This window comes from Lynx canadensis, chromosome A1 (assembly GCF_007474595.2).
Source record: "Lynx canadensis isolate LIC74 chromosome A1, mLynCan4.pri.v2, whole genome shotgun sequence".
Taxonomy (NCBI): domain Eukaryota; kingdom Metazoa; phylum Chordata; class Mammalia; order Carnivora; family Felidae; genus Lynx; species Lynx canadensis.
In genome coordinates, this window is record NC_044303.2 from 236,562,185 (window position 1) to 236,576,048 (window position 13,864).

General features: G+C 39.9%; 1 pseudogene; it reads left to right on the forward strand.

Annotated features, from left to right (window-relative positions):
• Window positions 1–496: 496 nt before the first annotated feature.
• Window positions 497–647, forward strand: LOC115527038 (annotated as a pseudogene).
• Window positions 648–13,864: the final 13,217 nt, after the last annotated feature.

Genomic DNA, 13,864 nt, shown 5'->3' on the forward strand with positions numbered 1-13,864 from the left:
ATGTGCAGAAACCTTGGATGTGATCACCAACTCTCAAAGGGAGAGGTCCCTTAGATGACCTTGGGGACCTAACAACAGGCTTCGATGGTGTTGTATTATGTGCACGGTGATAGAGAGCCTAGCGACCTGGCCCAGCTGCATGTCACCCTGGGCATGTTCCAGATCACAATTTGGGACTGTTGCAGGTGGAACCGCTTATTGGTGAAAACAGGTTCAGACTAACAGAGAGAAAATTGCATGAAAGACATTCGGTGGACAGTGGGCCTAGCTGCAGCTCACAGGTGTCTCCAAGAGCACACAGGCAATCGCTGGACCAGGGCAAGATGTCCAGCAGGTCATGGGACGCTTCTTCACCGCAGAAGCCATTTTTTTAAGGCAATATCATGGTTTCTCAGGTTGACTTGGAAGAGGATGCCCAGCTGTTAAGTGGCAAAGAAAAATGGAGAAAGATCTACTTCTGGGGGGTGATGATGCTCCATTTTAAAACCACAATATGATCGCTTCTCGGCCTTTTGGCTAAGATCAAGTGTAGTAAAACCACAATATGATTGGCATGATTATGATATCAAAAACATTATAGCCTTTCTCAAAGCTGTAAACAGCTAATGCCATATGACTATTGCTTTTGAATGTAAAGAGAAATTCCTAGGTATATTTTGGTATAGTTGCTACATACATTTTATGATAGTTTCCCATCACAAAAGGAACAACTTGGGTTTTATAGTAGTTTCACTAAACCGATGCTGGAATTATACAAGGTTATGCTTGTGTGAGTTTTTGAAATCAAATTCCTCCTTCAAAAAATATACATGAGATGAGGGGCTTCTGGAATGGCAGTGAGAGTAACTCAATGGGCCCTCTTGCCAGTGAAATATTCATTTAACTGGTGACAGTTATGAAAGCAAAAATTAAAGTATCTGGAAATTGTCCAAAGGACATCAAGCAAATGGGGAAACATTTATTTAAGAAAGTCTACTATATATCCCAGCAAGAACAATGAGAGTCTCTGACTTGCGAGCCATGGCTCTCTCCCAAATCCCTTTCTAGTTGAGTGTAATGGGAGCTGTATTCCAAATGGTTATGGCCAAGAAAATGGGTCTAACTTCTCTCTCAGTTCCCAGGCTGGAGATCCAGCTCCATTTTGAAAGGGGAAGACCACTGTCATGTCTCCTTATATATAGCTTCATGATAGGGAAGATGTATTTTAGGAAAGTGCAGTCAATTGGGTTGGAGAGTCTTTCCTCCAAATTGCCCCGATTTTTAGGATAGAAGCTTTAACTTGGATGTAGTATGCCAAGAATTCTGGGCCCTGATAAACATTTACCCTAGTTTCAGTGCCAGGAGGGGCAAACCAAGGGACCAGGGCTACCATCCCTGCCCAGCCCTCATGTTGTAGAGCAGGGCATTCACTTAAGAAGAGTCCCTAGCCCCAGGGCAGTGATGCTGAGATTCTGTGCAGGGGATGATGAGGCCATAAGAAAAGAGAGTTCTTTATGGTGTCCTCAGCTTGAATGACTACTTGGAACAGGTTGTGAGGAGGTTCATGCCTGAAGGTTTTGTTGAAAACAACGGAGATCTTGGTGATGTGCTATTAAGACATCAGTTAGCAACAGTAAAAGCCAGTAGACCACCTAGAAGTTTGCCAGAGAGAAAAAGAAAAGCAATGTCTGAGAAAAGCCTTCTGAGGGTCTAAGAAAGTATCAAAGATAGGTCTTGCTTTTTAATAGACCTCAGATTTAATTGATCTGGGATATGGAACAATTTATGTCACAGGGCATTGTTGAAAAGTTGGCAGACACCTAGCAATTAGTGGAGGCTAATGGCTTTGTGTGATACTAATAAAGGTAGAGGAGTTTGAAGCTTAATAAGAAAATCACAGAAAGAGCCACTCTGGGGAGTTCAGCTAAGACCACAGACATCCTTGATGGTAGAAAAGACCCCTCATTTGCCTAAAGATGCATAATCTGAGGGGCAATATCAGAAGCTTCAGACTGTGGGAGAAAGATGGTACTGAATTAGATCAGCCATCTACTAGAAACATAAACAAAAAAGCAAACAATAGCAACAACAAAAAGCCTGAGGGAGTACTTCTTATCCAGAGTTGCTACAATGGATTCTAGAAGACATCCAGTTTTCAACAAGAAAAATCATGAGAAATGCGAAGATGTGAAACTGTGATGTGAAACTGTGCATGAAACTGTGGTCTATACACAGAAGATAAGAAGAAATGAGACCTCTGAGAGGGCTCAGATGTTGGGCTTAGCGGACAAAGACTTCAATGAAGCTATCATAAATATGTGCAAAGAATTAAAGGAAGCAATATTTAAATAATTTGAGAGAGTTATGTTGACATGTCTCATTAAATAGAACCATACAAAACAAAATCACGCTGAAATACCACCTCACACTCTCTCTGATGGATGTCATGAGAAAGACAGATAATAACATATGTTGGCGAGGATATGGAGAAACATTAACTGTCATAATTTGATTGTGGCAATACAAAATATTGAAGCCACTTAGCAAAACACCAATCACATGGTGTTAACACATGACCCAAGAATTCTGCTCTAGGTGTTTATTTCCAAGAGATGAAAACATATGTAAAACAAAACAAAACAAAGAATCCAAAAGCTCTTGTACTCAACTGTTCATAGCAACATTATTTATAGTGTTAAAAAAGTAGAAACAACTTGAGTGTCCGTCAACTGGTGAGTGGATAAACAAAAGAGGTGTATGGGATTTCATTTGGCAGTAAGATAAATGAAGTCCTAATGCAAGCTCTGATACAATGCTAAGTAGATGAAGTCCGACTCTGGTGATGGTTGCCCAACTCTGAGAACACACTAAAAAGCATCGAATTGTACCCCTTAAATGAGTGATTTGTATGCTATGTGACCTATATCTTCAGATATTAAAAAATACCTGGGATTTTTTGAGATGTAGACAGGTGTGCCTTATGAATCAGATGAATCAGGCCAGTGTGCAGCTGAGATGCCAAAAGGCTGCCCGTGTCCTGTGATTGTTTTCCAGATGTAGATTCATGTTCACCCTGCATGGCTCAGTCCCCTTAACTTCTCATGGGCATTTTTCTCCTTTTACATTCCAGTTGTTCTGAAGTCAATCCCCACTTGAACCTTCCAGACGTGAAATGTGTCAGAACTGCTTTGGGTCACTTACGTTTCCCCAACCACGGTGGTGAAGTGTGACCTGTTAACAAATTTGCTGAAAGTAGATTCTCCTGCTCCTGACTGTTTACTTTGGGCTGTGAATCATCTCAACACGAACACAGTGTCTGTTGACCAGTTGACATTTTACGTATAAGTTTCGTGAATCCAAGATGATTGCTGTCCAAAGACAAGCTTGTCTCACTGCCACACCAGGGGTTCTTCTAGTGACTGTCTCTGGTTTTATCCCAGTGAAAATTGTCAACAGGTTTGACAGCTTTGTTTGGCCACAGGTATGCTCAGTTCACTTGTGCATCTCATCTTTGGTAGTTTCTGATCAGAACCCTTGGTCACGTAATCTGTGAATCATTCAGTGCGTCCTGATTCAAAGATGCATTTCAGAGCAAGTGATCTGGGGCACAAGTAATGGGTCTCCAACACCCCATTTCCTGAGAAATCCAGAATCAACATCACTGGATATAGTAGGCATGATGTTGGGGAAAAGGTAGGTGCTGAGATCTTGCCGAGTCTTGTGATGTAAAAGCCATTGTCTCTCTGAATCTCTATCAGCCTGGAAGAGCTGAATATCAAAGACTTACTCCAATTTTAAAATTTTCAGGTCAATCTCATCATTTTTTTCTAGAATTATGTATTATCAATGGTTATTTTTCTACTTTTTAATTTAAATCCTGAACTGACCTAGACATATTTTTTTCTGATTTTCTCAGGTGAAAAATTTCACTGCTCATTTTCTCATCGAAATGATTTTACTCACAGGGGCTGCTGACCCCCTGGCCTTCATATCCCTCACTATTATGATTTAATACAACATTTATAAAAATTATACTCGTATGTAAGTAATGTATATAATTTTGTAATTATTCATTTCATTCTATGAGTAACTCCTTTAACATACATCCCTAAAATCCTTCATCAGACCAGGCTTCCATCACATGTAGTCTTCAGAGCTTGTAAGAATTCACCACAGTGACACAGGCCAAAACAGATTTGCTTGTCGCAGACACACTTGTAATAACCACTGATGAAATCCTGAAGAATGTTGATGTATTGAAATGTGTTTTGAGAACCACATTTTAGATTTCAAATTTTGTTGAAGATCTTTTCACACTCTGTGTTAACCGTGAAACTGGTGACAACGTGATGGAGGTGGCAGCCTTATAAAAGTTTCTTTATGGAGTTGTTAGAAATCCCCTCCTCTTGGAATGTCTCAAGTGTATGTGGTTCCTGGTCTTATGCAAGGGTTTGAGAGGGCGACCAACTTCAAGACCAGTTTGGGACTAAGTGCTGAATATGAATCAATAGCTATGATTTACTCCTTGCTATGTTTGGAACTAGCTCAGGTGTTCTACATCCACCTGCCTCTGTGGTCTTGCATCTGAGAGGTTTAGGGGAGTGTGAGCTACTCTGGAGGAAGGCCATCAACATCTTCCACACTGAATGTGGAGTTGACAGTTTCTGCTCTTTCCCCCTCAAGCTTCAGTAGAGAAGTGAGACCCCGTCACAACTGCCAAATGTCCCTATAAGATGATAAATCTCCTCCAAGGAGTTCTGTTTGTCTCTTAAGTCTTGAAGCTTAGCAAGGCATAGAGAAAACAATAACAATAAAAGTTATGTTACAATCTACGCACCTCCTACCATGCTGGTCTGTTCGTGGTTCCTCCAACATGACCAGCGTGGCCCTGTCTTCCTGCCTTTGCGTCTACTTTTGTTTGGACATAGAATATTCTTTCTCACGTAACTTTTCATGCCCATTTCTGCTGAAATGCCACATGCTTGAGTAAATCAATATAAAGACTTATTTGACTTATACTAGGTATTGTTAAAACTGACTATGTTGTTGAAACTGACTACCTAATGGCTCTCTTCCTCTTTGCTGAGGCTGTGCAGGGGAAGGGGACCATCTGAGCTGTAGCTATGTGTACTCAGGTGGGGTGCAGATGAATCTGAATTTTCTCCAGCACGGATAGGTGGACATTTTCCAGAGCAGCCCCCTGCTAGCTGAGCCCCCTGCTAGCTCTACCCAGTCCTTCCAGAACACACTTGCAGGATGGCTCTGCTCATCAGGCTGAATGTAATGTCCCAGCAGATTTTCTCATTCTGTGACTGAGAGGGTGACAGCATCAGAACAGCAGGCTAGCCATCTAGGGACGCCTCTCCCTCCAACAACAAATACACCTGGGCTTTTCCCTGAAGGAAACATTATGAGTGTTCTGACCTCCCTGTGCTGAAGTGTCCCCCTCGCCTACCCAGGCCAAGGCATCAGCACTAGATGCCTCTGATGTCAGGGGAGTTTATCGGGGCTCTGGTCAACAACAAAGGAAGGTCTGAATCAGGGGAGACGTTCAATTCCGAGATCAACAGAAAGCTTCCCATAGAGGTGATCCAGTTGCCTATGTTGGATGCAGTCATTTATTTGTTCATTCAACAAATATTTATGGTGAGGCAGTTATGCTGAGGGGAAGAGACACAATGCTCAATGTGCACATTACGCTTGGTTTTAAGAAGCTTGCAGTCCACCGGGGCCATATTTCACAAACAAGACAAAATAATTTTTCAACGGCAGTTATGGTGCTACCAAAGACTAAACTCTGCGTTGTGGAATTGTTTGACAATGTTCCCGAGAGAGATCGGAGGCTCAAGATGTCCTGTGTGAAGAAATGCACTTGCGAGGAGATTTGAAAGCTGTGCTCCGTTGGCCTTGTGTTTTGATTATAACTAAAGTGGACTGACGTTTTCTTATTATTGTTTTATCTCTTTCACCATTTACACCCTGACCCCTACATTGGCTGCCATGTGTGGATAATATTCCTGTCCCAGTATTAGCCAAAACTACTTTGAAGTCTATGAGACAGAAACACAATTTTCTAGAAAGAACTAAATTAAGGTTTTGTAATAGCAGACAGAAAATATGTATCAGTGAAAAAAAGTAAACATTACATCAATTGGAATCACCAATATGAAGTTGAAACATTGGCAGGGCAAGTGATGAAAATTTAAAATATACTGGGAAAAAATATACAGGGAGTTCCAGAGAGAGAAAGATTAAAAAAAATAACAAATGGGGAAATAAGAGTAATACAAAATGCTTGATTTGGAGAAAAAGAAATTTTTGTTCTCTGATTAAGAAGTCATTCTGATTACAGTGAAACACAAATGAATAACTACGATGCTTCTGATACCCTAGAGAGATTCCTAGACTGCAGTGAGAAGGATAAAATGTCAATGTTTTTCTTATTCTTATTTCGAAGCAAGAATTTATTTTCAAAATAAAGATGATCCAAATATTGTACACATTTCATGTGCTGTAGTGGAAGCTAGAAATGTTTGAAATGTATGCAGCTTTTGTGAGAAAATGAAATGTTTTTCAGCAATATTTTAGTAAGTGGTGCCATCGTCTAGTCTTCTGATGAGAAGCATGAGAATTTTGACATTTTAAGATATGCAAAAGTTCAGAAAGTGGTATGTTCATGTTCTCTATCGGAATCATTTTTTTTTCCATGAAGCAGTCTATCCAAGCGCATTGAACCACGAGAAAAATGAAGACAGGGCAAGATTGCATGGGAAGGATACAATAATGAGGAAACATTTACAGTGTACAAAATAAAATCTTAATAATGAAAATACAACTGGGAATTGTAATTTCAGTGATGAGTAAAGGGTCTTAAAAATAAAGAATAAATTCCCAGAACTCTAAATTCTTGACTATCAGAAATCCAAAGGTGGCTTATTTGTGACTCTGGAAAAAGAGTTAATACAGACGTTCTCCAGGTTTAATCTCAGGATAAAGAATAAGCAGATGGCAGAAACAGCTCAATGTCAGGGCACAGTTATTATTTTTATACTTTATGAAGGAAATATCAGTTGTATGATTTATCTTATAGAAGCACAGTATTTACTATCAGAGGAGAAAATCATAATTGGATTTCCAATCAGAGTATGGGGAAGGAAAAGAGGGAATGAAAGAGAACCTAAATATGCCAGAAAGAAAGGGAAAGGGAAATTGGAGAAAAATTTAAGGAGAAAGAAGGAATATATACAAAGTAGGTGTTAGAAATTAAGCTAAGTAAACAATAAACAATCAAGTAATATATCTTTATACAATTATACAGATTTTCACTTTGTATTTTAAAAATCCAGCTAAATTAGCAAAAATAATCAGAACTCTAACCCATAAAAGGAAGAAAAGAAGAAATAAAAACAACTTGTAACAAGTTGGCAAAAAAATGTCAAATAGAAGAAAATATAGTGACGGTATTAATAACAAGTCACATTTCAAGCCAAGTTCTTTGAATGAGAAAAATGGTTATACAACTATAATACATGTTATGTATTAGGTGCATAATACATGCATAAAGGATTATTAATATATAATTATGAGGATTATTAATGCACAATCATTTATGCACTACCCCTATCACATACATAAAGACAATTACAAGTAAAGCAAATATGAATTAATGAAAATAAAATTATACATGAAGAACTTAATAGATAGATCCAATAACCAAAAATCAAAGCTTATACATATTTAATTTAATAATGATGATATTAATTATATATATGCATACAATTATATAGACATAATTTAACAAAAATAAGAATGTATAAAAACTTAATAAACATTTTTTAACACAAAATATGTAACTAAACTAATAATTCATTGATGGATGGAAAATATACCAGACTCAATAAGGACAGATTATTGTACTTGGAGACGGTATAATAGAACATGTTCAAAATGAATCATAGACATAAAAATGAACTTAAAATATAGAGAATATAAGGGGTGTCTGGGTGGCTCAGTCTGTTAAGCATCTCACTTTGGCTCAGGTCATGATCTCACGGTCCGTGAGTTCGAGCCCCACGTCGGGCTCTGTGCTGACAGCTCAGAGCCTGGAGTCTGCTTCAGATTCTGTGTCTCCCTCTCTCTCTGCCCCTCCCCCCATTCATGCTCTGTCTGTCTCTCTCAAAAATAAACATTAAAAATAAAAAAAAAATAAAAAAGGAAAATGTACAGAACATAAAAGAAATGTAGGAATGAACAACAAGCCCGGCAAACATGTAGTCAGGTTCTCAGAATGAGAGAAGAAAGTGAATGGAAAACAGGAAGCATTTGAAAACAAAGATACTTAATGTATAAAGTTGTTAAATCACTATGTTGTACACCTGAAACTAATGTAACACTGTGTGTCCACTCTATTCAAATTAAAAAAAAAAGAAAGAAAACAAAGATACCTAAAACGTTTGGAAGTTGTCTTGCAAATGTCAACCCAGGGGGTCAAGCTCAGGGAACCCCAGCTGAGTGGGTAGAAAGGAAGTCTCATCTAGGCATGTACAACTGAAACACAAGACTCATAGCTAAAGAGGTAACTTGAAAGCAGGGAGAAGAAATATGACACATGCCCTTCAACAGCACAGCCATGAGACTGACAGCTGATGCGTGAACACAAGTAACGGAACCCAGAAAAGAACAGCATCACAACTTAAGCATATTGAAGAAAAAGAAACAGACCACTGCCAACCCAGGATTCTATACCCAGTAGATTCTCTTCAAAACGGAAAGTGTGATGGAAATGTGTCAGACTAATCTGCTGGCACACCCACACTGCTGGACACTCTAAAGCAAGGTGTTCAGACTGAATGCAAATGACCCCAGCTCGAAGGGCAGAGGTGGCATGGGTATCACCAGGAAGCACAGGAATCACTGGCCCAACTGGTGTGAAAAGTACATTGATAGGGATGGCCTGGCAGGACTGGGGAAGTAGAGCATGGTATTCTTAAGCTTAGAGACATTGCTTCTCCCTGCAGTGCAATTCCTTAGTTTCTCATTAAAACCAAGGACATTTTGGGGTACCTGGGTGGCTCAGTTGGCTAAGCATCCGACATTTGGTTTTGGCTCAGGTCATGATCACACAGTTCATGGATTCAAGCCCCTCATTGGGTTCCATGCTGGCAGTGCAGAGCCTGCTTGGGATTCTCTCTCTCTCTCTCTCTCTCTCTCTCAATAAATAAATAAACTAAAAAACAAGGACATTTTATAAGTTAACTGTTCTTTAAAAACCTCCAGATAATAAACATGACAAGAATGACAAACGTTAAAAATAATTCAGAAGTGCAAATTAAAGTATTGATTGGAGACAATTATTATGAATTGTTGATGAAATGCTTAGGTGAACGGATGATGGTAACTTGGTGCTCTGGACTGGAATTCACATGCTGGAGCCCTAGCTTCCAGTGTGGCTGTACCTGGAGCTAGGTCCTTCAAGGTAGTCACTGAGGTCAAGTGAGGTCACAAAGATGGGGCCCTTATCTGAAGGGATCATTGTCATTATAAGAAGAGACATCAGCCAGGAGTTTGGTCCTGGACTTCTAATCTCCAGAACTGTGATAAGGTAAATTTCTGACATAGGCCACCCAGTCTGTAGGGTCTGTGGTATTTAGTTATGGCTGCCTGAGCCGACAAGGACACCGGGCATTTGTGTGATGTCCCCTCTCTCAAATGGAAAGTGTACAATGGAGGGATGAGGCTGTCACCACCCTAATTTGGTGGTTAACATGAATAGTATGTGTCTCTTGTTGGGATTCAACATCAAGAATTTAATACCACCACTGTTTTGTCCTATAAAAGCAATAATTAACTCTAAGCGTATAGATTTAGTTTTCAGTTTATGAAAACATGGGGATGAAAAACAAATTAATTGAGCCCAGAAGGAAGCAGAAACAAATTAAAATAGTGGCTTTTTCTACAGAACATTGGCCTAAGTTTCTTTAACAATCAGTATCCTATACGTATAAAGACTAATGGGAAATAACACTGTAAAACATGTCCTAGATTCTGACAAATTAGATGGAAATAGCGTCTTTAAACTCAATTAGAAAAAGTTAAATATAATCTGGGTTTTAAAAGCTAAAAGACTATCCTTGAAAAAATATACCAAGAATTTCACAAGAGTATGCACTGTGAGCTGTAAGACCCCATTTTGATTCAAATACCAATGTGTGTGTGTGTGTGTGTGTGTGTGCACCTGTGTACAGAGCCCTATATGGAAGAAGGTCTGAAAGGTTAGTGGTGATCTCTGGATAGTGAGGGGATGACTTTATAATATGTATAACTTTTGCTTGTCTGTACTCTGTAGCTTTCTATGATACACGTATCCAACTGCTATAATAATAAATGTTTCTTAGAAAATCAACTCCTTTCAAGGAACATATTCTATCACTAGCTGACAATTATGGACCTCCCTCTCAGCATTGTGAAACATCTCACTCTGGGCCGATGACCTTTCCTGATTTGTATTTAAGAACACTGGTGTCACCAGACTGACTTCTCTTGCTATTTTGCCACCAAACATAACAGCCAACCTGCATCTAGGAGTCGCGTTACCTTCCAACCTTCCGCGATGGATGAATGATCTCTGTGCCTGTCAAAGGCCAATCCCTCCAGTGGCTCCTTGTTGCCCTTAGAATTAAGTCCGAACCCCTCACCTTGGCTTCCGTATCTTACCAGCTCCCACCTGCCCCTTTCATATCTTTTTGTATAACTGTTGCTCACAAGGCCTCTAGTCGCATTCCATCTTTTTTGCTCTTCCCTTTGTGTTTGCTATGACTCCAACTGGAAAACTCTATCACACACAAGGTCCTTGCAAGGTTGTGTCCTTGTAAGGTCATGTATGGCATAGCTCAAATGTCACTATCTCAGGGAGACCTTCTCTAACATCCCAACGTAAGGACCTGCCCCTGGGGTTTTCTCTCACTCTATGTTTTCTCCCTTCCTTTCTTACCACCCTCCTTCCTCATTTCCTCCTCCTCTCCCTTCTTTTTCTACATCTCTTTGTTTTTAACCTCCACAGCAGTTATCAATATGAGAAATAGTTTATTGTTTATTCCTTTATTGTCTTTTCTCTCCTTTCTAATTTAAGCCCCCATGACTGTTCTGTTCATTGACATGTCTTCCTTGCCGAGAACATTGCCTGCCTAATACCTAGTAGCCACTCACTGAGATTCAGTGAATAAGTGAATGCAGGCTGTCCTGAATCCCATGACCCCAACCTCCTGGTATTCCTGCCTCTGTTAATTCCCTTCCCTTGAGGATGGCAGAGACTGGGAATTACCTCTCACTAACAGAATGTGGCAAAGGTAACGAGATATGCATGACTATGTGCACATAATGACATGAGAGGATCACCCAATATTCTGGTGCCACCTTGCTTGAGTGTGGCTGTCTCTCTCCCTTGCTGTCTGTGGAGGAGGAAGCTGCCACAGGGGAGGCACCTGGCAAGGAACTGGGGTTGGCTGAGAGCACAGGTTGACATCCAGACAACAAACAGCCTGTAGCCCTCAGTCCTACAGCTGCCAAGAGACCAAATTCTACATTAACCGAAGGGAGCTTCGCTGTGGCTTCCTCCCCAGTAGAGCCTTTGAGTAGGTCTGAGACTTGGGTTACACCTGGACTGCAGCTTCCTGAGACCGTGGACAGGACACCCAGCTAATCTGTGCCCAGACTTGTGAGCCACAGGAACTATAAGCTAAGAAGCGTGTTTCTTTAAGCCACTGCGGGTGTGGCATTAATGTTACCCAGCAAGAGGTGACTAACACACTGACTCACTGGAGAAGTTTCGGAGACGTCTGTAGCAGCCTCTGGAGGCCATGTGTGGCTGTTACTGGCTCACGGTGCCACCTGTTTTCTAGCTTAATCCTGTAGACGCTCCAGACAATGGGGGCTTGCTTTACGGAGTGCCAACATAGCCCAGATAGTTTTATAGGAACTTAGTGTGATGGGTATGGATGATGGAAGGGAGATTTTGATGTCTGTCCCCATAATTGCTCTCCAAAAAGACTACATCCTAATTGTTGTGTGAGGAAGGGCATTTCACGTATGTTCCTCAGACAGGAAAACCAGCTTTTGAGCTCCTTTATCTATTTTTTTGAAAACAACAACAACAACAACAACGACAACGACAACTCTGGTTATTACAATGTAATTTACTTACTTTCTCTTTATTTTTGAAAACGTAAATTAAAAAAACACAGATGCAAAGTGCATTTTTAAAACTAAATTCTAAATTCTGTCTTGCAACGTTTCTGACAGAAACAGAATGTACGCTGACCCTGTTCGTGGACTCTGCTATGTTTCCCTGACTCTGAAGGTGATGGGAAGCCCTCTTAGAAATGCTGTTATCCGTCTCGTCCTTTGAACCCAGGGTCTGCGTTTGGTACGCGTCCTAGCCCGTGTCTCAGAACATACACGGTGCTTTTGGACCCGGGGTTGTGGCTGACGGGGTGTATGGAGGTTGCCTGGTGGTGGAATCTCAGGCTTTGCCACCTGATCGTCTCCCAAATACAAGAGCAAATGGAGTGTGCAGCTGCTACAGCCACTTCTAGTCTAGTCTCCGTTCCGGCACTTTCCAGAAGACGAAAGCAGGGAGAAGGTAAGGGATTAGAACCGCACGGCTCAGCCAATAATAACAACTTAAGCACAGAATCAGATGTGAGAGCCTCTTGGAAAGCTTGAAGGAAAACAGCCCCTTCATAGAAATCAAATTGACAGCTACATTTTCTACCTTTGATCTCAAGTAGGTGGTTTAACCTCCTGGTAATAAGAACATTTTTTTTTAAGCAAAGGATTTTTTTTTTTGCATCTTCCTATTTTTGCTTAATCACTCCTCATTTCAAGAGTCTTATGTTCAGACACTCTGTCTTATTTATTTTTGTGCACTGCTCAGATCCACTTTGTGATGGATAGGCAGAGAAGCAGAATGAGTGCTTAAAGATATAATGGGTACTCAGAAATGGGAAAAAAAGAAGACAAAAAGGAAGGGAAAAGAATAGGAGGGTGAAGGAAGGGACAAAAAGAGAAAAATGTTGTCTGTTCCATAATTACAAACAATTCTCTGGATTGTTCTTAATACTTATCAAATCGCAACTACTCCTTCTTATTAAATGATATCTTTTAATACACTTAACGACCAGAGAGACTCTTCACAATAAGCATTTCAAAATGTATGAAGAAATGCCAATTTAGTGAAGTGAATGATTACTAAAATAAAACCATAAATATAGGCAAGTAGTAAGCAGTTACTTTTTTCTTTTCGCAAACATTGTAGAGTAGAGGGGCATTTAAAAATACCTACGTTAATGTTGATGGACAAAATAAAACTTGTGAATACTCATTTTATCATTATCAGGATTAGGTGCTTATGTTTAGTAATTCTTAAGTCCGTTTAGTATATTATTATTTAATACTATTATTAATTACTATTTAGTTATTTTTATCTCATTTTTATTAAATCAGTCTCTCATTTTGGCCCAGGGATTAGGACAATGTAGGATATATTTTGTTTTGCTCCAAAACACACAGAAATCCGTAATAGGGAAGGGTTCTCTGAGACCCGAAAGGCACGGCTTTTGAGGATGTGGAAGTACTTAGTAAATTTAGACAGGATCTATCAGTAGGCCCGGCAATCAAGATGCCTCCCGCAGAATCAGGCATTTCAGGGTCTGAGAAGCCGGCACCACCATGAAATTGGTTAATAGCACTACCTGATAAGCTGAGTATAAAAACGTCCAGGTAATATACAATGGGGTCTTTTTTTTTTCTCTTCCGTTGGTATATATTTGAAAACCTTTAAAAATACTCAAGAAAAAAAAATGGATGTTACATTCTTCACCATTTGCTT